This window comes from Mandrillus leucophaeus, unplaced genomic scaffold, assembly GCF_000951045.1.
Source record: "Mandrillus leucophaeus isolate KB7577 unplaced genomic scaffold, Mleu.le_1.0 Scaffold60, whole genome shotgun sequence".
In the NCBI taxonomy this organism is placed as follows: domain Eukaryota; kingdom Metazoa; phylum Chordata; class Mammalia; order Primates; family Cercopithecidae; genus Mandrillus; species Mandrillus leucophaeus.
In genome coordinates this window covers 5,081,061-5,103,790 of record NW_012106475.1, presented here as the reverse complement: position 1 = coordinate 5,103,790, position 22,730 = coordinate 5,081,061, and the positions used below count along the sequence as shown (strand labels likewise).

At 40.5% G+C, this 22,730-nt stretch overlaps 1 protein-coding gene and 1 long non-coding RNA gene across 2 annotated transcripts in view; one reads left to right on the top strand and one right to left on the bottom strand.

Moving 5' to 3' along the window:
* LOC105553608 overlaps positions 1–13,933 on the bottom strand; it is a 55,737-nt gene extending 41,804 nt beyond the window's left edge. The window contains exon 1 of the long non-coding RNA XR_001008181.1: positions 13,808–13,933. This is a non-coding gene — a long non-coding RNA (uncharacterized LOC105553608). The remainder of the gene's footprint in view (positions 1–13,807) is intronic.
* FRMD6 (FERM domain containing 6) overlaps positions 1–22,730 on the top strand; it is a 257,129-nt gene that overhangs the window by 111,947 nt on the left and 122,452 nt on the right. The window lies entirely within an intron of this gene.

Sequence of the window (22,730 nt, the reverse complement as noted above, 5' to 3'; positions counted from 1 at the left end):
AGGTCTAACATTTACGTCTCTAATCCTTCTTGAATTAATTTTTGTATAAGGTGTAAGGAAGGGATCCAGTTTCATCTTTCTACATATGGCTAGCCAGTTTTCCCAGCACCATTTATTAAATAGGGAATCTTTTCCCCATTTCTTGTTTTTGTCAGGTTTGTCAAAGATCAGACAATTGTAGATGTGTGGTATTATTTCTGAGGGCTCTGTTCTGTTCCATCGGTCTATATCTCTGTTTTGATACCAGTACCATGCTGTTTTAGTTACTATAGCCTTGTAGTATAGTTTGAAGTCAGGTAGCGTGATGCCTCCAGCTTTGTTCTTTTGGCTTACACTTAGCTAATTTTTTAAGAAAACTTTTTTCAAGACAGGGTCTTGCTATGTTGCCATGTTGCCCAGGCTGGTCTTAAACTCCTGGGCTCAAGTGAACCTCCCTTCTTGGTCTCTCAAAGTGCTAAGGTTATGGCCATGAGCTATCACTCCTGATCCAAGTTCATCTTTTTCTGTGGTGAGAGGTATGGGTCCAGTTTCATTCTTCTGCATGTGGCTATCCAATTTTTCCAGCACCATTTGTTGAATAGGTTGTCATTTTCCCAGTATATATTTTTGATGACTTTGTCAAAGATCAGCTGGTTGTTAGGTGTGTGGCTTTATTTCTGGGTTCCCTATTCTGTTCCATTGACCTATGGGTCTATTTTTATACCTGCAGCTAAATTTTAATAGTAGATTGAGGTGGCTTCTCTGAAAATACAGATGAGGTAGCAGTGATACCTCTAAGTGTCACCTCCTCTTAGATGGAATTTAGTTTTATTGAGGGCAGACCTTACACATCTTTACACCAAGTTTTATTAGCTTGGGTTAATCGCATGGCCGCAGTGGCTGGCACGAAATTGACTAACTCTAAATATTAGTATAGCTTAAACTTTCATTTATTACTAAAGATTTATCACTGCTGTTTCCCGTGGGGGTGTGGTTGAGCAAGGTGTTTTGAGCTGCGTTTTTGCGTACTTGATACCTTCTCCTTTTGATCTGGGTGATCTAGAGGGCATTTTCACTGGGGTGGGGATGCTTGCATGTGTAATCTTACTAAGAGCTAATAAAAAGGCCAGGACCAAACCTCTCTGTTTATGGGGTTGTGCAGACCCATCTTGACATTTTCAGTGTTTTACTTTGAATAGTTAAGCTACATTAACTGTAAAAATACTTAAGCATAAAATTAAAATATGAAAAAGAAGTAAGTGGCCCCCATCCATGAAAGTAACCTTGAGGGGCCTTCCTACTGACATTAGCTGCAATGATGTTCTTATCACTGCTCTGTGCATTCAATTGAACAAGACAAAGTTTAGGGTTACAGCATGATGGAAATGAACTCCCATGACCCCTGAGAGTCAAGCGCTGTTTGGGGTAGGATTTTAGCTATTTTTCACCCATGTTTTCTTTCTTTTTCATTATGTTCTGTGGCATTACTATAGTCTGTATTACTGTGCTATTTCATATTCTCTCTTCTAATTTTGTTTTAGACATGTTAAAAGATGAATTTTTATTAGGTCTTAACAAAACTAGCACAGAGAGAAGTTTAAAAGAAAAATAGGTGTTCTCTAGATCTCTATTTGATTATGTAAGAAAATTATAAATTATAAATACAAGGAGCAGAAATACCCTCCCCTGCTGATATATCTTCTACATCTACAAGAATATGACCCAAATAGGGACCATGGTTTTCCCATTCCCTTTGAGACAAATTTTAGTGATCAGCTTGAATGCTCACATGAGAAGAGTTTTAGATCTCCTAAAATGACTTCCACCCCAGGCTGCCCCAACCTCACACTCTGATATGCCACCATCTATGCCTAACAGGTCTCAGTTGAAAGAATTCTGGCTACCTTAAACTGTAAAGCATTAAATCAAAGAACATAGAGAGGCTCACAGACTCATGGGAAGACCAGAGAATCAGACACAAAACCCACATAGGGAACAAAGGAAACTCATAAAGTCTCATGCCACATGAACAGTGTGGCTTGGTCACTGCCATTTCTGGGGACTATGCACCATGGCTGATGCCATTGTCACTGAGCAGTGGCTGCACCATGATCACCATGAGCCCTAAACTGTTCAGGTTTCTCTGGGTCACTCACTCTGATGTTAAACCCCCATGGGAACATGCAGTTCACTTTCTAGCTCACAGCTGATAATGGGAAGGGGATTCAGATGATGGAGAGCTGGAAAATGACAAATCTTTACTTTCCTTCCCGTCCTTCTCTACCTGCTTACATTCTACCTTGAATTAAGTATGGAACAAGCTTTCATTCTTTTCCAAAAAGAGTTTTTAGTCCCTACAGCATTATCAATCCCATTTTACAGATGGGAAAACCACAGGATAAGTGACTATAGAAGGTCCTAGAGAGTATTTATCACTCCTAGATTTTTGCTCCATGTACAGGTTTTAAAACACCACCACCCAGTATTGTTTTGTTTTGGGTTTTTTATTGCTGTTTTTTGTTGTTTTTGTTTGTTTGTTTGCTAATGGAATCTTTTTTACTTTTCTAATGAAACCTCGCAAGAAACTGCAACATCTAAGGCAGATCAAAGCAGATCTGCTTGGGTTGAAGAAGGGTGAGGGAGAACAGAGGCCCATCTGCTTGGCCTCACACTCCTCATTTCACATACACAAAACACCCTCCACTGAGGGATGAAAATGCTACTGCCAGCCTCAGCCAGAGAGGCTGATCATTCCTGGCTCATTTTCTGTTACTAATCCTCTGGTTCTGGGGTTGGGGACAGGAAGTAGCTCTGAGTTCAAATAGAGTTGGCTGTGCATACCCAATTGTGTCCATGGCCATGGTCCAGCATTTCTTAAAACAAGTTCCATAGAACACAAGTTAGTCCAGATATCAATAAATGATCACGTAACTGAGGCTGTGCATGATGGCTCACGCCTGTAATCCCAGCGCTTTGGGAGGCCGAGGCAGGTGGATCACCTGAGGTCAGGAGCTCGAGACCAGCCTGGCCAACATGGTGAAACCACGTCTCTACTAAAAATACAAAAAATAGTGGGGCGTGGTGGCAGGCACCTGTAAGTCCAGCTACACAAGACACTTAGACAGGAGAATTGCTTGAACCTGTGAGGCGGAGGTTGCGGTGAGCCAAGATCGCGCTACTGCACTCCAGCCTGGGCAACAAAAGCGAAACTCAAAAAAAAAAAGATCAGGTAAGTGAGAATTTTTTAATAAGTTTTGTTAATGTTGGATTTCTTACCTTATCTAAAAAACGTAGAAAACAATAGGTTTGTAAATCCCAATAAATTGAAAACATTGCTTACCTACAAGGAAGGACTCCCTAAGAGTGTCATGACACTCCAAAGAAGCAGAATGATGTTTAGATTTTTCCAAACATTTGACCAGAGACCTATTTTTCAAGTTCTATTTCTCAGAGGCAGCCTCTTGGATTTTTTTGGTTTTTTCTTGTTGTTGTTTTTAAACGCCTACCAATATAATTTGGCTATTTTTGGAGGCAGGATTAATTGGTTTGTACCCAATCATTTTTTTTTTACAAGTGTTCTTCTAAAGCTTGTAAATCCAAGAAGAAATGCTAAATTCACCCAGGAAAGTTAAACCCCTCTGAGTCCCTAATATCTGAAGGATCTAGTTTATGCAACAGCATTTCTCTGTCAAGTAAGAGTACAGACCGTGTGGCTTAGAACTCAGAAAAATCCTAGGCCCAGATACTCTCAGAACAGTAACAACAGTAATTACAACTCTCTAAAAGGGGTCTGTAAAGTTCAATTACAAAAGACAGTAAGGTGAAGGGATATTTGCTTTCAGACTCACTTTTTAAAAATCCTGGTGGCTATATATTTACTCCTCAAGGGAAATGGAGATGTCTCCAAAGATCTGATCCAAATGCAAAAAGTGACCAAAGTTTTGGAGAAGAAATAATTTAACTGGTTGGAAGGTATCCAGCTGCCCAGAGCAATCTCTTCCCGGTGGACAGCTGTGACTTACTGTTTTACTCTGTGGTAGTTTATGTGTAGCCTGATTTATATATACCTCGCAGTACCCTGTTGCCTTTTGCTTCAGATGAAACCTGCTCAGCCTGGATTCTAATATCTTCCTCAACTGCATCTTTATCTCACCAATTCATCCTCAGCTTAGATAAACCACTGACCCAATGGGAGGTGCTGTGGGGGGTTTTTTGGTTCATTTTGTTTTGTTTTGTTTTAGTATAAAATTGGAGCAATCATAACTTCTCTGTCACCTCTGAGGGCTGTGGTGAGAATCTGTCATGTTGACCAGGGCCAAGGCCAGTCCATACTGCGTCTTTGTGTAAATTAGGTAAAGGCAGCTCTTCTGGAAGTATGTGGTCTTATGGCTCGGGTTAGGCTAGCAGCATAGGCTTGATTACAGCCCCACACCTCAGCAGCTGGCACAACTTACCCAGTTGCATGCCTCGTGTCAATATATGCAAAAGGACTTTGTAAGCTGATAAGTGCTTTCATTGGGCAGTATTGTGGAGCAGCCAAGGGCAGGATTACAGAAACCAGGGTTTTGTTACAGGCTTACTACAACATCTGTGTTGAGCCTCAGGGTCCTCATGTGTGAGAAGGAGATGACAACAAACAAGGTCAATGTGAAGATTAAGTGAGATAATGTCTGAGAGTACCTGGAATATAGTAAGCATGCTATTGGTAATAGTTATAGTATTACTATTATTACTAAAGTGTGGGAAAATGGACTTTTTGTATTATTGTCATTTTATTTCTAAGATAGATCCTATATTCCAGCCATATTAGTTTTCTCCTTCTTCCCAACTTACCCACATACACTGGCTGATCCCTGGGCTTTCCCTATGTTGCTTCTTACTAGGGAGCACCTCCCTCTTTACCAATCTATGGCTCTCATTTTACTGTTCCCTTGGTGTTTCCCCAGTCACATAAATTATGCTACAGCATTACTGGAGACTAGTAATAACAGGGATACAACTTTATGATATAAGGCTAAGTTAAAAGAGCAAGTACAAAATTATATATTCATGATCTCAATTTTGTAAAAAATGTTTGTCAAGTATGTCCGTATAGACCGTTCACATTTTGCATGGGTCCGCAATGCATGCGTTTTTGTTACTATGAGTTAAATAATATCCATCTCCCAACAACACAGTTCAAATTTCAGTTATCTCAGTATATTAACTGAGTAATTGCACAAACTTCACTGCTAGCAATTCAGTCCACAGATCACTGTGGGAATGACAGATGCACATCATGATCAGTGACCAGTCATATCCTTGTTTTCTCAGTCGGCCTGTGATTGGTCAGACTGGGTTAGTGCCCCTCTGTTATTCAGTTCAGGCACAGACAGCACCAGGTTGCCTCCTTCTCTGCCAGTGATAACCCTACGTGGCATTTTTAAAAAATGGGTGATCAAAACAGGAAATTGGTCAACAAAGATAAAAATGCAGCAAAGAAATGAAAAGTGACAATGGTGGAAGTTAAATATGAGTCTGATGTAAACAAAGTTATAGAAGAATTAGCTGACCGTGGAAATCTGGACACCACCACCCTTTGAGAGACACTAATATGGAACCCAAGGAACTTAGTTAAGGTGAAATTGACAGATGAAGAAAGTGGTGGTGTTGAAAACACACAGAAGAAGTGACGCTGGCAAAAAAAAAGGAAAAGAAAAGAAAAGAAAAAAACACGCTTTACATTAAAGGAACTATCAGAGATAGTTCACATCATTGAAAGTGCAAAGGATAAGTGCTGGAAGCTGATCCAGACTTAGAAGTATGACAATTTGCAAAAAAGATGCTTGTTCCATATTGTAAATTATACAATGAAAGATAGACCAGCATTATTCAAACTACTTCTGGTAAGATTTTTACAAAGAAATAAAACACTTTAATTCTCAACATTTCTATATTTTAAATTCAGAGTACTAAAGATTAATTTTACTATTTTTTTCTTTTCTTTCTTTTTCCGAGACCACTGGAATGCAGTGGCACAATCTCAGCTCATTGCAACCTCTGCCTTCTGGGTTCAAGCAATTCTGCCTCAGCCTCCCAATTAGCTCAGATTACAGTTGTGCGCCACCATGCCCAGCTAATTTTTGTATTTTTGGTAGATACGGGGTTTCACCATGTTGGCCAGGCTGGTCTCAAACTCTTGACATCGTGATTCACCCTCCTTGGCCTCCCAAAGTGCGTGAGCCACCACATCTGGCCACTACTTTTTATTTTCTTATACATTTATAAACAACAGTAAGAGAGTTTAATGACAAAATAATTTTCAACATTACAGAACAATTGGATTTTCTCCACTGATTGTTAAGATCACTTTGCATGAGTTTAGCTTTCGTGGTCATTTTTGCAGTCTCACACTATCATGCAAAGTAACAACTGCCCATACCTATAGGAAAAAAATGACTATTACAAATACACCAAAAAGTTAGTATAGGAGTTGGAATTATAGCTGGCTTTAATGTTATCTTCTAAAATTTTCATATTTTCAAATGTTCAACAATTAGCACACATTGCTTTTGTGATCAGAGAAGAAATTTTGATTTACAAAAAGACTTTGTTTAAAATTCAGCTCCACGGAGAGTTTTAGACCCCTTTGGCTCTCTCCTCATTTCAGAGTCCTTTGATCAAAATATGGTTAGGATGCCTTGTTGCTGAACTATAGCTCTGTAAAGGCATTTGTGTTATTGTGTGTGTTTTAAAAATTAACTAAACTAAAATTTCTCGTGTATAGAAATGATGTATTTGTATGTTATCCTTCCCATCCCTGGAGCCCTGTACAATGTTTAAATAAGTAATAAGTGCTCAATAAATATTCTAACCTATCTCTCAAAAACTTGCCAGCAATTGCTGAAAAAATTACCCAAAGAGCATCAAGGAACACATTAGATGCCATTTGAACACAATGTAATAAATTTCCTGTAAAATTATTTGTGTTCTACTCATTTAATTAAAAATGTAATTTCCCTTCTTCAAACAACATAATTATTGAGAATCTAGAGGCTCCTAAGTCATAATGGTTACAGTTTTTGGCTTCCATAGCAACTGTAATTCAGCCTCAGAGTCTTAACACATTCCTTTAGATTACAGCAAATAGGGTTAAATTTTTAATCTGTATGTACATATCAAAGCAAAGTTCTGATTTTTATAGAAGCTACAATTTCTATTTTTTAAATATTCTTTTAAAATTAACAAAATATCTTACAAATGATTTTTTTAAATGCATGTCCTTTGTTAAAAACATGTGAAGTGCAATGAAAGACCAAACCTGTGCATTCCTCATTGTAGCACCTATTTTTAAGGCTTCCCTATCTGAGTCAGCTCAGTCTTTGATGTGAGAGGAAAGGGATAAAGGCAGAGCTGATAGTTATGTGATGTTATTTTGTCACTCGGTTTAGTAAACAATGCCTTTTGTAGTTTTTACCTAAACCACCTTCTTATTTTTTTATGGCATCCTGACGAGCTGCATTTCATTGCAGGGTCCTCGGTGTAGGGTGATGCTACTGATGGGATGTCAACACACCTGCACCTGCAGAGGGAAGTCATGTGGGTGTGGAAAGTAGGCAAGGGACTCTACAACGCTGCCCTAGAACAGCTCCAGATTTCCCTTCTGATAAAGAGAGGGTATTTGTAAGGTAGCCTCTAATGCAGCCAGAGAAACGCGCTGACTTTCTTCTTAGATTTTGGCATTCACCTTTTCCCGAAGAATGTGAATAAGTAGAAGCAAAAGACAAATCCTAATTTCAAAATATATCTAGAATTTTTAGCTCCCCTCCCACAGCTTTTAAAATAAATGTCTCCCTCCTTGCCAGCTTACTAAATTGTACCTGTGACAACAGGCAAATGAATGTCAGCGGAGTGAGCTGTGTCAGCACCAGCAGACAGTCGGCTGCTGCACGTATATTCCTGTGCCTCTGAACGATCTTGCTTCACATCCTCTGCCCTCAGCCTTGTGAGACTGTAGTGAGCACATGACTGGGCCAGATTGGGTGAACTTGTGCTTTCTAATGATGAATCCAGTTGTTTTGATTCTGTCTTCTCTGCTGAAGTTCATGGGCTTCATTCCCAAAGAGAAGAATCTAGGTAAACCCTGACTCCCATTTCTGGATACCAGACTACTTTGATATAGTAAGTACAAAATTGAAGATGGCAATTTGAAATATGTTGTGTGCGTGTATATATATATATACACGCACACATACATATATATATATATATATGAACCACACCCCCAACTCTACAAAATTTTCATTTCTCCTTTCCAAGAATAGAATCCCCATTCTTTCTGAAGCAAAAGTAAGACCAAATGGCTTGGCGTATACAGATGTACTCCGAGGGACAGCAGAACAGGGTGTGTGAAATGGGAAAGCCACGGTGAATTACTGATGGAACCTAGATGAACTCACGGCATTGCTTATACCCCCTCCAGAGATTTACTAAGAAGGAGAAATGAGTATATTTTTGTTTGTTTGTTTTTGAGATGGAGTCTTGCTCTGTCGACCTGACTGGAGTGCAGTGGTACGAGCTTGGCTCACGGCAACCTCTGCCTCCTGGGTTCAAGCGATTCTCCTGCCTCAGCCTCCCGAGTACTGGGATTACAGGCATGCGCCACCATGCCCAGCTAATTTTCGTATTTTAGTAGAGATGGGGTTTCACTATGTTGGCCAGGCTGGTCTAGAACTCTTAACCTTAGCTGATCTGCCTGCCTCGGCCTCGCAAAGTGCTGGGATTACACACATGAGCCACCACACCTGGCCATAAGTACATGTTTTAACCCTTGTCCACCCCAAGGACCCAATTCCCCACTGTGCTTGGAAATGGGAAATAAAGCGGGAAGAGTCCCTGTTATTTACAGGTGGCAAGACTTTGGCCAGAATTGTTAAGCAAGAGCAAAACTGACTGCTTTGAATACTTGCTCTTTCCTTTGGAGATGGTGCCTTCAGGAAAATTACCAGAACATGTATAGAAGAGAAATAAAGAATGATGAGCTGTTGGGTTAACTCTGGATGCTCAGCCTCAACAGAAGGGGTAGGGAGTCCTGGACCGTGCTAGACACCAAAAGAAGGAGCCTGTAGTTCTCACCCTCCTCTGTGCTAGGAGACCACATGAACCAATGAGCCAAAGCTCTTGGAATAGGTGGACTAAGTAGATGCTTATGCAATGTGATTTGAGAGTGACGCATCCTGCCAAAGCTGCGTCAGTCCCCTCCTCTGAGTGCTTGGAAGTCTGACTTTTAGAGTACCACTTTTAGGCTAAGGCATTATTGCCAAAAGATCCCTTTGAACTCAAATCTGTACCCTGAAAATATGATGTATTTTGTTATTAGATCCCATTTTCTCAGATTATTCTACAAAACACTTTAACATTTCCTAGAGTCTGGGAAACAGGATACTCTGGAATCAGGGAACATGGGACTGATAAACTTTGATTATATTGGAAAGGTAGAGACCAAAATCTACTTCCAGGGTAGACAGGGATATGAAAGTATTGTTAACAGTGTGAAGGCTCATCTCTGGAGTGAGTGAAGTGTCAGAAAGGAAAAGAACATCTATAGGGGAGTACACAGGGTGAACGCTGACAGCATGAAATCCAGCCACATCTGCCAAATCAGAGATGGCAAGGGGAAGCCCTTCTGTTTCATGGAAAAGCCAATTAATGAGGATGAATTGAAGATAATATTGTAGATCAATTACATGCTGTAAAATATAATGTACTAGCTTTTCCATATAGCTATAGACTATGGTTCATTAAGTTTTTTCAGTAAACAACAGTTTGCCTTCTTTAGAGTCTCAGGCAATAATGAGTCTTCTCCATTCTGGTTTTATTTTAAAACTAAACTATTGTCAATAATTAATTAATGGTATTCTAATGTAAACAGAATACAAGTTTCACAGTCTTGTATTTATAGTTCTTCTTCTTTTGGGTATGTAGGGTTTTATATATTTTGGTTTGTGCTGATGGAAAAATGTTTGACTTCTGCTGTTGAAATCATGGCCACCTGCTGTTTTCTATAGTTATGAAATATTATAAGTCTTGTCACTTGCAGAATTAATGTTCCCACTGAGATGCCTCTCTAGGCTTTTTGATTAAAAAGCAGCAACAGCAAAAGACACAGCCTGAGACTGAGCGGCCTATTATTTTTGTGTCTCATTTGGTTACAGTAAAAAGTTTTCTCAGCCCAGGCTTCACATCAGAATGAACTATGCGGTTTTTTGGAATTGTGGAATTTCCAAGAGCAGAGCCTGGTGTGTGTGTGTGTGTGTGAAATTCCACAGGAAATCTGATATGTAGCCAGAATCAAGCACCCTCACATTACTAATTTCAGGGGATATTGCACTGTGAACCATGTAAGCCTGAGGTTGGGAGGTGATTTAAATTCTATTATAAGCTGATACTTACTATCTAAGACCCTATCAAATGATCAGATCAAAATATTTTGTGTTCATTGCTCTCTCTGCCTCATTGTTTCTCTGATACTTACATGAAAATTAGAAAAAGTGTACTCCTTCATAAGTTTACCCATGTGGCTGAGTGTCATCAATAATGACTTTCAGTGTGTAGCTTTATATATGGGAGGAAGTGTTTTGCATCCTGAGGGTGGTGGCCTGAGCTGTGGCTGAGTCTCAAGGCTCATGGTTAAGCAGTGACGCTTCTGTGGCCTGTGAATACCACTTGCAATGTGGGCACATTGGTGGGTGAGAGTTACTCTGAGCAGAGCCCCACCGCCTGGTTCAAAAGTTCATGGGCCCAGAAAGGGCAATGATGGTATAGAGACTCAAGAGAAAAGCTGTCTTTCACACAAGAGCATGCAGAGAAGCCATGCAATGACCAGCTCATCCAAGGCAGACAGCACCCTGCATGTATACATGGGGTCCTCAGATCTGCTGCTTTGTTGTTGCAAGTTTACACATCACACATGTGCCTCCTCACTTAGGAAAAACTGCATCGCATTTGACTAGCACATGTAAATATTCATTTTATAAATATGCAATTTTATAGGATCCTGATTGCAATGTGTAAAAGAGGAAATTTGCTCATGAAGCAATGTTACCTATAATGTGCATATTCATTCACACATTTTTCCTACCATGTGGTAAATACAGCAACAGACGTTATCTAATGTGTGCCACAGAATGCACTCGGTGATATGGGAGCTCGGGAATCATCACACACGCATTCTACCATAGAGAGCTTATCTTATGTTTAAAAAAATGAAATACATGCATACATACTAGAATGCAGGGCAGACTGTGGCACATGCCACACAGTACAATGGAAGTACTTTGCTATTTCAGCATAAGGAGATTGACCCTAGCTAAAGGCAATTAGGAGAAGCTCCCTGGAGGAGATAGCATCCACCCTTCATTCTGAAGGCTATATAGGATTTGGACAATGCAGAGCTTAGGGGAGGGACCAGGTGTGGAGGCTTTCCAGGCAAAAGGAACAGGAGTGAGCAGAGGCATAAGATGGAGACCTAGAGCCTACAGCAAGTTTGGCTGGAATGCAGAATGTGTGATGAGGAAAGGCAGCTCTGCCACCCTGTAGAAGGCCATACTGGTCAATGAGTCAACCTCTCTGTGCCCCAGTTTTTCATCTGTAAATGAGGATAATGGTGCCTACTTGATAGGGCTGTGTGATGAATGAATGAGCTAATATATATAAACTACTTAAACCATTCCTTGGTGCATAGTAAGTGCTCTATAAATGTCCAATCCAAGTTATTAAAGAAGGCAGTAAAGAAATTCCAAGACCAGATGATCTCTAAGATGGTTCCATTTCTAAGGATCTAGCACTCAGGGCCACTGAAAGTTCTGAGTGGTCTCTGAGGGTGGAGTGCAGCGCCCAAGACTGCCGTGCCATTAAACCTGATGACAGTTTGGAGAACAGTGTGGGAAGAGAGTGAGGTCTGGAGACAAAGATGATTCAAAACAGATGCAGATGGCTGCCCCCAACCATCAATTTTTGCTGTTAATGTTAATATGGAATTTGAAGAAAAAGGCAAGAAGACATTTTATGCTATTCCCTGATTTCTCCCCAGTGGAAAATTCCCTATTTTGAGTTGCTTTCAACTCTCTTTTGTGTTTTCATTGACAATAAAATTATTTAAAAAGAGTGAGGAAAAAAGAGTTTTGCTCTAGAGAGGAGAAAAAATAAAAGAAAAATAATCTCTCCCCCTATGCCCCCAAAAAACCAAACCAGAAATTAACATTATAATCTATAGTCACTGACACAGAAAGTGGTCCCAAGAGCCAAACCTCCTCCATTGCCTTCCTGCAGAAGCACCCCAAGTGTGATTGAGAACAGATGAGGGGAGTTGTCAGGGTATGCGGTGAATATCAGTCTGACTGCTTATTGTTGCATGTCATTGCCTTTCTTCTTTTTAAAATAATTTTAACTTTTATTTTAGATTCATGGGGTACATGTACAAGTTTGTTAAGTGGGTATATTGTGTGATGCTAAGGTTTGAGATATGAATGATCTCATCACCCGGGTAGTGAGCATAGTACCCAATAGGTAGTTTTTCAACCCTTGTCTCCTTCCTTCTCTCCCCATTCTGGTGGCCTCCAGAGTCTACTGCTGCCATCTTTATGTCCGTGAGTACCCAGTGTTTAGCTCCCACTTATCAGTGAGAACATGTGGTATTTGGTTTTCTATCTCTGTGTTACTTCATTTAGGTTGCATCCATGTTTCTCAAAGAACATGATTTCATTATTCTTATGGCTGTGTAGTATTCCATGGTGTATATATACCGCATTTCCTTTATCCAATCCATTGTTGATGTGCACCTAGGTTAATTCTGTCTTTGCTATTGTGCATAGTGCTGAACACACATGTGCATGTATCTTTTTGGTAAAATGATTTATTTTCTCTCAGATGAATACCCAGTAATGGTATTCCTGGGTCAACTGTAGCTCTGTTTTAAGTTCTTTAAGAAATCTCCAAACTGCTTTCCACAGTGGCTGGACTAATTTACGTTCCCACCAGCAGTGTATAAGCATTCACTTTTCTCAGCAGCCTTGCCGGTATTTGTCTTTTTTTTTTTTTTTTTTTACATAATAGCCATTCTGACTGGTGTGAGATGGTATTTCATTGTGGTTTTGATTTGCAGTTCTCTGATTATTATGATATTGAGCATTTTTTCATGTTTGTTCACTGTTTATATGTCACCTGATCTTCAACAAAGTTGACAGAAATAAGCAATGGGAAAAGGACTCCTTAGTCAATAAATGGTGCTGGGATAACTGGCTATCCACATGCAGAAGAATGAAACTGAACCCCTCCCTTTCACCATATACAAAAATTAACTCAAGATGGATTAAAGATTTAAACATAAGACCACAAACTACAAGAATTCCAGAAGAAAACTTAGGAAACACCATTCTGGACATTGGCCTTGGGATAGAATTTTATGACTAAGTTCTCGAAAGCGATTGCAACAAAAACAAAAATTGGCAAGTAGGGCCCAATTAAACTGAAGAACTTTTGCACAACAAAAGAAACAATCAACAGAGTAAACAGACAACCTATGAAATGGGAGAAAATATTTGCAAGCTATATATCCAACAAAGGTCTAATATCTAGAATTCATAAGAAACCTAAACAATTGAACAAGCAAAAAGCAATTAACCTCATTAAAAAGTGGGCAAAAGACATAAACAGACTTCTCATTGCCTTTCTAAGGCAGGCACAGGCTTCCTTAGTTGTGTTGGCTCTTTTTTCTTCAAGCTTTGTAGCCAGGTTCTGAATGAAAATCACCTCCCAGGTAAAATTCCTTGTTAAATGCTGAAACAAATACCTTTGAGACCCTCTGACTTCTCTGTGCCTGGTTCTTTCTACATCTAGTGTGGCCTCTGAGTGTACCCGTGGAGGCTCCTGGGTCCTCAGAATCTGGACAGGGAGTCAGGAGTCCTGGCCTCTATTTTAGCTCCCGGTGGCCAACCTGGGCTTCAACCACCACACAGACTCCTGACTACTCCTACCCAAAAAGAGTTGTTGGAAGACTTGAAATCACAGATCTGACAACTCCTGCACTTTGTAAATTCAAGATGACATTGTTACTGTTCTAATTTTTTTAAATTATAGCACTCTCACTTTTTCTCCAAAAAAGGCATAAACAAGAAGACAGTTTGACTTGTTTACCTGAAGCTCTCCTTGGAGTTGCCAAAGGGAGTTAGTTACTTGAACACAGACACAGAAATACAGTCGATAGCAAAATAAGATATGCTGAGCTCAGGAGCTTCACTTTTTTTTCTTCATTGAGTAACATTTCAGAAAAGCGCCTGTAATTGGGACATAATTTATTTATCAACAGGAATTCAGAATACTCCCTTGCAGTTGATTTTGGAAATCCCTGTGACCCTAGCAGAGTGCTATAACCAAGGTGAGAAAGGCTAGAAACGGACGTAGAATTACAACTACCAGAGGGAGAAGAGTTCACTGTGAATATTGAACACACACTGGCATTTGGCCACCAAACTCTAGGTCTTCCTTCAAAGTTCCTGACATACCCATTTATAAAGGAGGTTAATAATTGCTTTGTGCACACACCCCCACAGATACAGCTAAATAACAATTTTCATGATAAGCCTTTATTTTTCTGCAACTTAGAATTTAAGGCAGCAATTTCATCTACAATGTTTAAGCCCAGAATTTATTTTTGGCCTTTTCAAAAGAAAGTTGTACTCATTTAACTTCGGCTGGCAATATAAGAGAAAAAATGTTTTAAAAGTACAGATTTTAATTAACTAGGCAATTTGCCTTTCTCTGAACCATCAAACCCATTGCCAAAGGCAGGAAGCCAGACTAAGCAGAACCATGGTTAGATACAGGGAGGCAATGTCAAGGGCTTGCAGCAAGCAGCAGTTGCCAATAGCCTGGGTTAGTAATGTGCATATTATTTTAATATCCTATTAGCGCTTGGCTTTGAAATGAAAATTGGATGATTAAAGACAAAGATATTTGGGGGGCAATTTTTAGAACATAGAGGTAAGATGTGTTTTTCACCACTTGCTTTAAGCAGCACCCTGATGCCCAGATGTTGACCTTTAAGCTACCTCTCCTAGCTCTGGGATTTCCTGGCATTTCATGGGCAGACCTATCCCCCAGCGTCCCATGTGCTTTGGGTAGAGTTGAGCTCCAGCTTTTGAAGCCTCTGGTCAGGGTTGGATGGATGGCAGGCAAACACTGCCACAAGAGAAAACCTGCTGGCTGGCAGCTCCTAGGTCAAAGCTTGTTTTAGTTTCTCAAGACCACCTTTCTACGAGACCTCAGTGAAGAGTTTTACTGTCCCAGGGGTTTAGGATGTGATTTTCAGGAAAAAAGACTCTTGCAACTTCAGTCTGGGTAACTTATCTTTCTTTGTCTACCTGGTGAGAGGATACCTTTGCAGGAAATGCTTTCACATCAACCCTCCATTGCCCTATTTCTCTTTGCCTGTCCAAGGGTTACCTTGGAGTTAGTGGTGAAACTTCCAGGTTCAGTCATGTGCTAAAGGACTCATGAATGCATTTGTTTGGAGCTTTACAAATCTCTAGAAATTTAGTAAATGGCTCAAGAACTCCCTCTAAGCTCAATTGTTTAAATTTTATTTTTCTTTTTACTATTTATGCACAAGTAAAACCATGAAGTAGTGACCTCGACTGGATCAAAGGCTTAAGACCCTGAGGATATTGTGAAGTCATTATCCATAAGGGGAAGAAGGCAAGGTCCTATGTCTACCAACACGCAGACAAATGTCCCTGACTGCCTAGGCTTGGTAACATTGAGCAATTATTTTTGTCCTTATCATAATTTAGTTATCTAATTTCTTTATCATTTTCTTGGCAGTTAATAGCCTCTGATTTGAATTTTTATTTTTTCTTGTACCACAATTGTTCTGCCTCCCTGATTGTAAGCATCAGTAGATAAATCATCTTAGCCTTCTCGGCAAGCCTTATAATACCACAATCAACTTCCTAAATGAAGAGCTAGGTAACCAGCCACTCAAAAATGTTTTCCTCAGCATTCCGTTAGCCTCACTGGTGCATGTTCTTTTAAATGGAAATTATCAAAGGGAGAGTTGATCCCTACTAATCACTCTTTAATGTGAATTTATTCATTCAGATAATCAGATGCTCCAAGAAATAGAATTAAACAAAATAGAAGTAATATTTGAACTTATGGAACTTTGGGAGAGGGTGGCCAGCTTACTAGGGCAGGACTTTGGGGTAATCAGGAGTATATGTCCCTGTATGTGTGTGTGTGTAAATCCAGGAGAAGGAAGGGTTGGAAAGAGAACTCTCACAATTCTGTAACTTTGTGGCTAGAAACAGTCATAGACTTAGGTCTCTAAGGATGAATGGATGATTTGGAGCAAGAAAGGGCCAGTCACTTGCTTTTGTATGGCACACAGACTAAAGGTAGTTTTCACATTTCTAAATGATTAGAAAAAAATCAAAAGAAGAAGACCGTTTTATGACACATAAAAATTATATGAGAATCACATTTCAGGGTCTATAAATAAAATTTTGTTGAAACACGGCCATGCTGATTCATTTATGGATTGTCTATGACTGCTTTTGTGCTATGATGGCAGAGCGGAGTAGTTTCGACAGAGACCATATGGCCCACAAAGCCTAAGATATTTACTACCTGCCCCTTTACAAGAAAAGCCTGTCAACTACTGATCTAGAGCAAAGTTTTTGTTTCTTTTTCACTTTCATACATCTGGGCTAACAGTTTTTTAACACTTATAAAATATTTCTTCCCTTTCATAAAATATTAGAACGTACAGAGATAATTACAGAGATGTTTATCCCAATATCATTAATATTCTTACAAAGAAACAAAACTTCATGCTAACCATGTGGTACTGGTGAAATTATGGTATAGTTATACAATTGATTGCTGTGGAATCATTTGTTGGTGCTATGGTCTAAATATTTGCGTCACCTCAAAATTCATGTGTTGAAATCCTAACTCTCAAGGTTTTAGGAGATGGGGTTTTTAGGAAGTGATTAAGTCGTGCCTGCATGAATGAGATTAGTGCCCTTATAAAAGACTCCAGAGAGCCAGCTAGCTCTTCCGCCACATGTGGACACAGTAAGAAGCTACCATCTATGAACCAGAGCTCCAGCCCTCACCAGACACTGAATATGCCAGCACCTTGATCTTAGACTTCCCAGTGCCCAGAACTATAAGAAATAAATTTCTATGGTTTATAAGCCACATCGTTTATGAAACTGTGTTATAACTGCCTGAATGGACTAAGACAAGTGGCATAAAAACCATGTTTCCAGTTTTAACTCTTTATATAACATGAACCCATAAAAAATGTTTCAATCAAAAATATCATCAAAGAGCTGTACCAACTTTCAGATATGTACCACCATCTGAGTGGTGGATTACAAGTGACTTTTTTTTCTTCTTTTTGCTTCTCTGTATTTCTTAAATGGTTTTCAGTGAACAAATATTACTTTTATAAAAAGGAAAAACACATAATGAAAAACTTTTTCCCTTGATACTAGAGATGGTTAGAAAAAATAGAACAAAATTATAATATGTCAGATATTTTTTCATCCTTCCCTAAGGTAAAAATGTTCTCCTGGGAGACAGTGGAGCAAGGGCCTTGGCATTGAACTGCTCACTGGGTTGAGAAACCAAGACTGCCAGTCACTAGTTATGTAATCTGGACTGAAGTGCTTACTATCTCTGAGCCTCAGTTTTCCAAGTTCTCAAATAAGGAAAATAACATCCTCTTAGGGCTTCTTCAAGCGTTAAATAAAATCATACTTAGAAAACAACTAAGTCACATGGTGACAGGCACAGAAGCACTAAAAAATGATTAATTTTCAACATATTTGATGTACAATATTTGCCATAAGATGTCCTGCCTTCCGTGGTAATTTCTCTTGTGATTAAAAAAAAAAAAAAAAAAAAAAGTCCCTAAGGTGAAATACATGGAGTGAGGAGCAGGGGAAGGTGAGGGAGTGAGTGAGTATCAGAGCAGTGAGAAGACAGATGCCAACTATCCTGAGCATAATGGAAAATGGAGCAGTTCAGAAGAGCCACTGGCTTTGTCATTTGGTCAGGAAGCTTTCATTACTACTCGCAGTAGTGAGAGATCGCTAGATTGCTGGGCGGGGGCAGAATGTCCTGCATGTGTGTGATGGTGCAGGTCTGGGAGGAAGCTTTTTCCAGCAGTTCACAGTATAGTTCCACAGTTTTGAACACCCATTGTGTGAAAAGCACCAGGGATTCCAAGATGTGTAAGATACAGTACATTCCAGAGTGAGCTCTGGCCTTGTGGTGGGTTGGAAGGAATTGCTTTGGAGTAAGGCATTGAGCAATCACTTGGAATGCTACTTACTTGAACTGGAAACTGTACTTTTCCAGATTATTATCATTATTATTATTAGTGTGCTTTCAAGATTATTACTTGAAGGAATTCATAGCAAGAAGGAAAATTCTTACTAAAATACTATTAAAATCATCATGTTTTATGGAAATCATTGGATATAATTGGGCCAGAAAGAAAAAGAATCACTAAAAAAATCTAATGATAAGATGGGGGAATAAATGCTAAGACCTTAAGAGAATGGGAAGAGATGAAGAGTAAGTTCTATGGCCCATTGTATTTCTTCCACCAGACGCCAAGGAGCATCCCTTGGGTAGGACAACGTCAACTGGAAACTATGAAGTGTGCCATATTCTTTTCATCCTCCTTGTCTATCTTCTTGTCCTGGGAATACTAACTACTCCAAGAGTTCATTTTCCACCTTTATACTCTTCCAGGCCCTCTCCACATCTCTGTACTCCCAACCTCCTCAGGGGCCATGCTAATCTCTATATCATTTCAATTTTAGTATATGTGCTACCAAAGAGAGCACTGCTTACTCTTAATATTGGCAAGTGAATATATTCCAGTCCTGAGATCATATCCTTGAAGTGTAATGGCCTGTATGAGCTGTGATCTCAAGATACATGAGGGGTAAAACAAAACAGAAACCAACCAAAACCACACCTTTACTTCATGAAGTTCCGTGTATCTCCACCCCCGCCTGACCACCCATCTAATTTGTTACATAGTCATTATTTTTTTATGCTATTTACTGCTCTGCAGGTTTCTTAACATATATTGGCATTATATTATTCCAATTTTAGGATGGGTTTGAATAGGCAGGCTTTTGTCACATCAAGTAAGGGAAAGAAATCATTCTTTCTCAATGTCTCTATACCTGAAGTATTTGGAGTCTCTATAATTATGTTGCTTATGTCTTACCCCAAAAGATGTATGTTCTACTTGAATGTCCCTCATGAAAATGCTGAGAGAGAATATATACCTTAAAAGGCACTTCAGGGAGGTGTCATGCCCCCATCTGCAGAAATGGCACCCAGCAGATCAAGACTATACAGGATTAACTTTCTATTGGATCTGGAATATGACTCTTTCTATCATTGGAAATGGTATGTGCAAAGGTTGGTAACAGGATGTGGGCTATACATTTTGAGATCTGTTGAAAGAGAAGGCAACTAGAGTCACAAAATACCACTTTATTCATCTGTAAAGGGAATTCAAGTAGTCAGACCAGGCAGAGCTGTACCCCTGAGTCCCAGAACTTGTGTCCTTCCTACTGCTGAGGCTGGATACACTGAACCCACTCCACTTTATTACCCAGGCTCCATGCTGTTGTCTTCAGAGGGTCAGAGAAATTGGTATCTTAATTGAAAATTGATAATGCAGCCAGAAGTACGATGGGTTAGTTTCCAGAGGCTAGAGAAAGTGTGTTCTCTCCAGGGTAAGGTAAGGATTATCCTTTGCCATGCCTGTGCATCACAGTGAGATGCCAGGAAGTTCTAGGGGGGTGGGGGTAGTCAAGAATGTGACATCAAGTCTTTAAGCACTTGGTAGCATCTCCTTGGCCTTCTGGCTGGGGGAAAGAATGATCCATTCCACACAAATATAGTCACACTCACCAACTCACACACAGCCAGTAACACACATGGACAAACATTCAGAAATACACAGGCACAGCCATACGTACAATAAGCACGTATATAAATGTATATACAGAGTCACACATACAAATATGCACATGCACACACATATGTGAGACACATGCACATCCTCACATACACATGCATATATGTACACATCTGCTGGGCACTCTGCAGGCCCTTTCCAAGGAACAATCTCTAGTCCCCAGCCCTCTCCCATCACCTCTGTCTTAATGATGCTCTGACCCTGGGATAATACCTAGGTGACCCTGGCTCTCCTGGGCTCAGTACATTAATTATTTCTATCCCAATAGCTCTAGGATTGAGTATCTGAAATGAATGCTGAAAAGCAGGGAGGCCGCATGTATTAGTTGGGGTCCTCCAGAGTGACAGAGTCAATAGGATAAATATAGGGAGAGATATGAGAGGGGATTTATTAGGGGAATTGGCTCATGCAATTATGGAGGCTAGGAAGTCCATGACACACCATATGCGAGTTGGAGACTCTGGGATGCTCAGGAATGCTGACCTAGCGTGGCTCAGCCCAAGTCCTAAGGCCTCAGAACCAGGGAAGCCAAAGGTGTAATGCTCAGTCTGAGGCCAAAAGACTGAGAACCTGAGGTGAGGATGGGGCTGGGGTAAGTTCTCCAGACCAAAGGCTGGCAAGCCTGGAATTGTTGTCCAAGAACAGGAGAGAAAGGGTGTATCCCAGCTCCAGCAGACAGGTCTGCACATTCTTTTCTGTGTTTGTTCTGTCCGGGCCCCCCAGTAGATTGAATGGCGCCTGCCCACACTGAGGGTGGGTCTTCCCCCACTACTCCACTCAGGCCCACATGCTAAACTCCTCTGGAAACACCCTCACAGACACATCCAAAACGGTGCTTTACCAGGTTTCTACGTATTCCTTAAGCCAGCCAACTTGACCCTTATCACTGGCCATCATGCTGCTGTGGGGGACAGTGGGAGAATGGAAGCAGGGGGTGACTACTCTTTCTTCATCCATGCACATGCAGGATCAGACAACTTCTTCCGTCTCTTCTGACTCACACTATGAAACTATCAATATTTGGTACCTTATGGTGGAAAGTGTATTATTGTGTATCCAGTTTAAAACTGAGGGGGCAAATGGGTATGGTCATGAAGACCAAAAAAAGAATTGGCCCTGTCACTGAGGTGCTAATTCTAATGTTGACTGACAAAGAAATGACCAGGTTCAAGTTTCATATTGTTTTCTTTCTCAAATTTATTTGACCATTTTTCATCATCCAATAATACATGATTGCCATGTGAGTAGTATTTCCGAAAATACAGGTAAAGCCAAGGTCTCCCTCCCTCCCCTATATCACTTGCTCCTCAGGGATGATGGCTGGCAGCAGGAAGTGGATGGTCTTCCCGTCTGAACGCTTTGTTGGGTTTTTTGTCCTAACACAGATGGTACTGCACTACATGAATCATCTTAAAACTTGCCATTTCCTCTGCTTAATTATATGTCTAAATGGGCTTTTTATTAAGTGACTTTAAAATGAAACAAGTCGCTGGCCTTCCGGGTGGGGCCCCTTTCCCGGTTTCTGCCGAGTGCCACGCTGTGCTTGCGGTTGCGGTTCCGTCAGAAATCCCTGATTCTGGGTTCCTGCCTTTTCCCATCTCATAGTCACAGCACTCGCTTTGCAGTGTGTCTGGGCTCCTGCCTGTCTGCTGTGGCCACGTGAAGGAAGCGGAGTCGTCTTACTGTAATTATTTGAGGCTCTGGGCAGTTTTCTGTGCATCAGATCCAGTAACACAAAACAGAAGAAAACCATTATTCCCCAAACCCAGCTATTTACTCTCTCCCACACAGCTTTTTCTGGGAAAAGGAGACTGCGGTGATCTGGGAGAGAGAGCTGTGCAATCCCCAGCTAGGAGCCTATGAGCTGTGATCTGCAGAGAGTGCTCTGGGCACCCAGGACTGCCGACCTAGGCAAAGTGGAATAAAATATGAGAGGCTCGGCTTGGGTTCCTTTGCCAGAGAGAGTAGCCTGGTGATAAAAACAACACAGACATAATCAGACTTTTCCCTTAAATCCTGGTTCCATGACCACCAGCTCTAGAATCTGAGGTCAGATACTTATTCATTTGTACACCTATCCTTATCACCTAGAAAATGGCTGTGGTAGTAATTACAACTTTATGGGGTTTTGTGGCGCTTAAGATAATACTTGGAAAGTCCTTAACACAGTGCCTGGCATGAAGTCATTCCCAAGGAAAGATGAAATCCTGAGTGACCTTCCACCTCCCCTTCCTTCTGTCAGGATTTTTCTTGGTGGTTCAACCCCTCGCATCTGCCCAGTCACCCTTTCCCTGTTCAGCTATGCTTGCGGTAGCTGTGAACCTGTCTACTCCCCCTAGCCTGGATCTTCCCTAATGTTCCCCAGGGATTTACCCTCATTCACCTTTTCCTTGTGTTCTCCAGGGATTTACCCTCATTCACCTTTTCCTCCAACCTCAGCAAAGCTTCCTCTCAACCCCCAGCCCAACTGAAGTTTGCCTTCACTCCTTCATACACATTTGTCATTCATTCTTTCAATACACATGTACGTTAGTACACGGGATAGGTGATGGGGAGGAAGAGACAGTCCCTGCTCCAAGGAAGCCCAGCCTATGTATTGGGAATTAGGGATCCATAAAATGGCTACTACAATGCAGGGTGACAAATAAATGCACTGGTGAGAAGGAATGTCCTACATGTTACAAGGAAGGCATGCGCA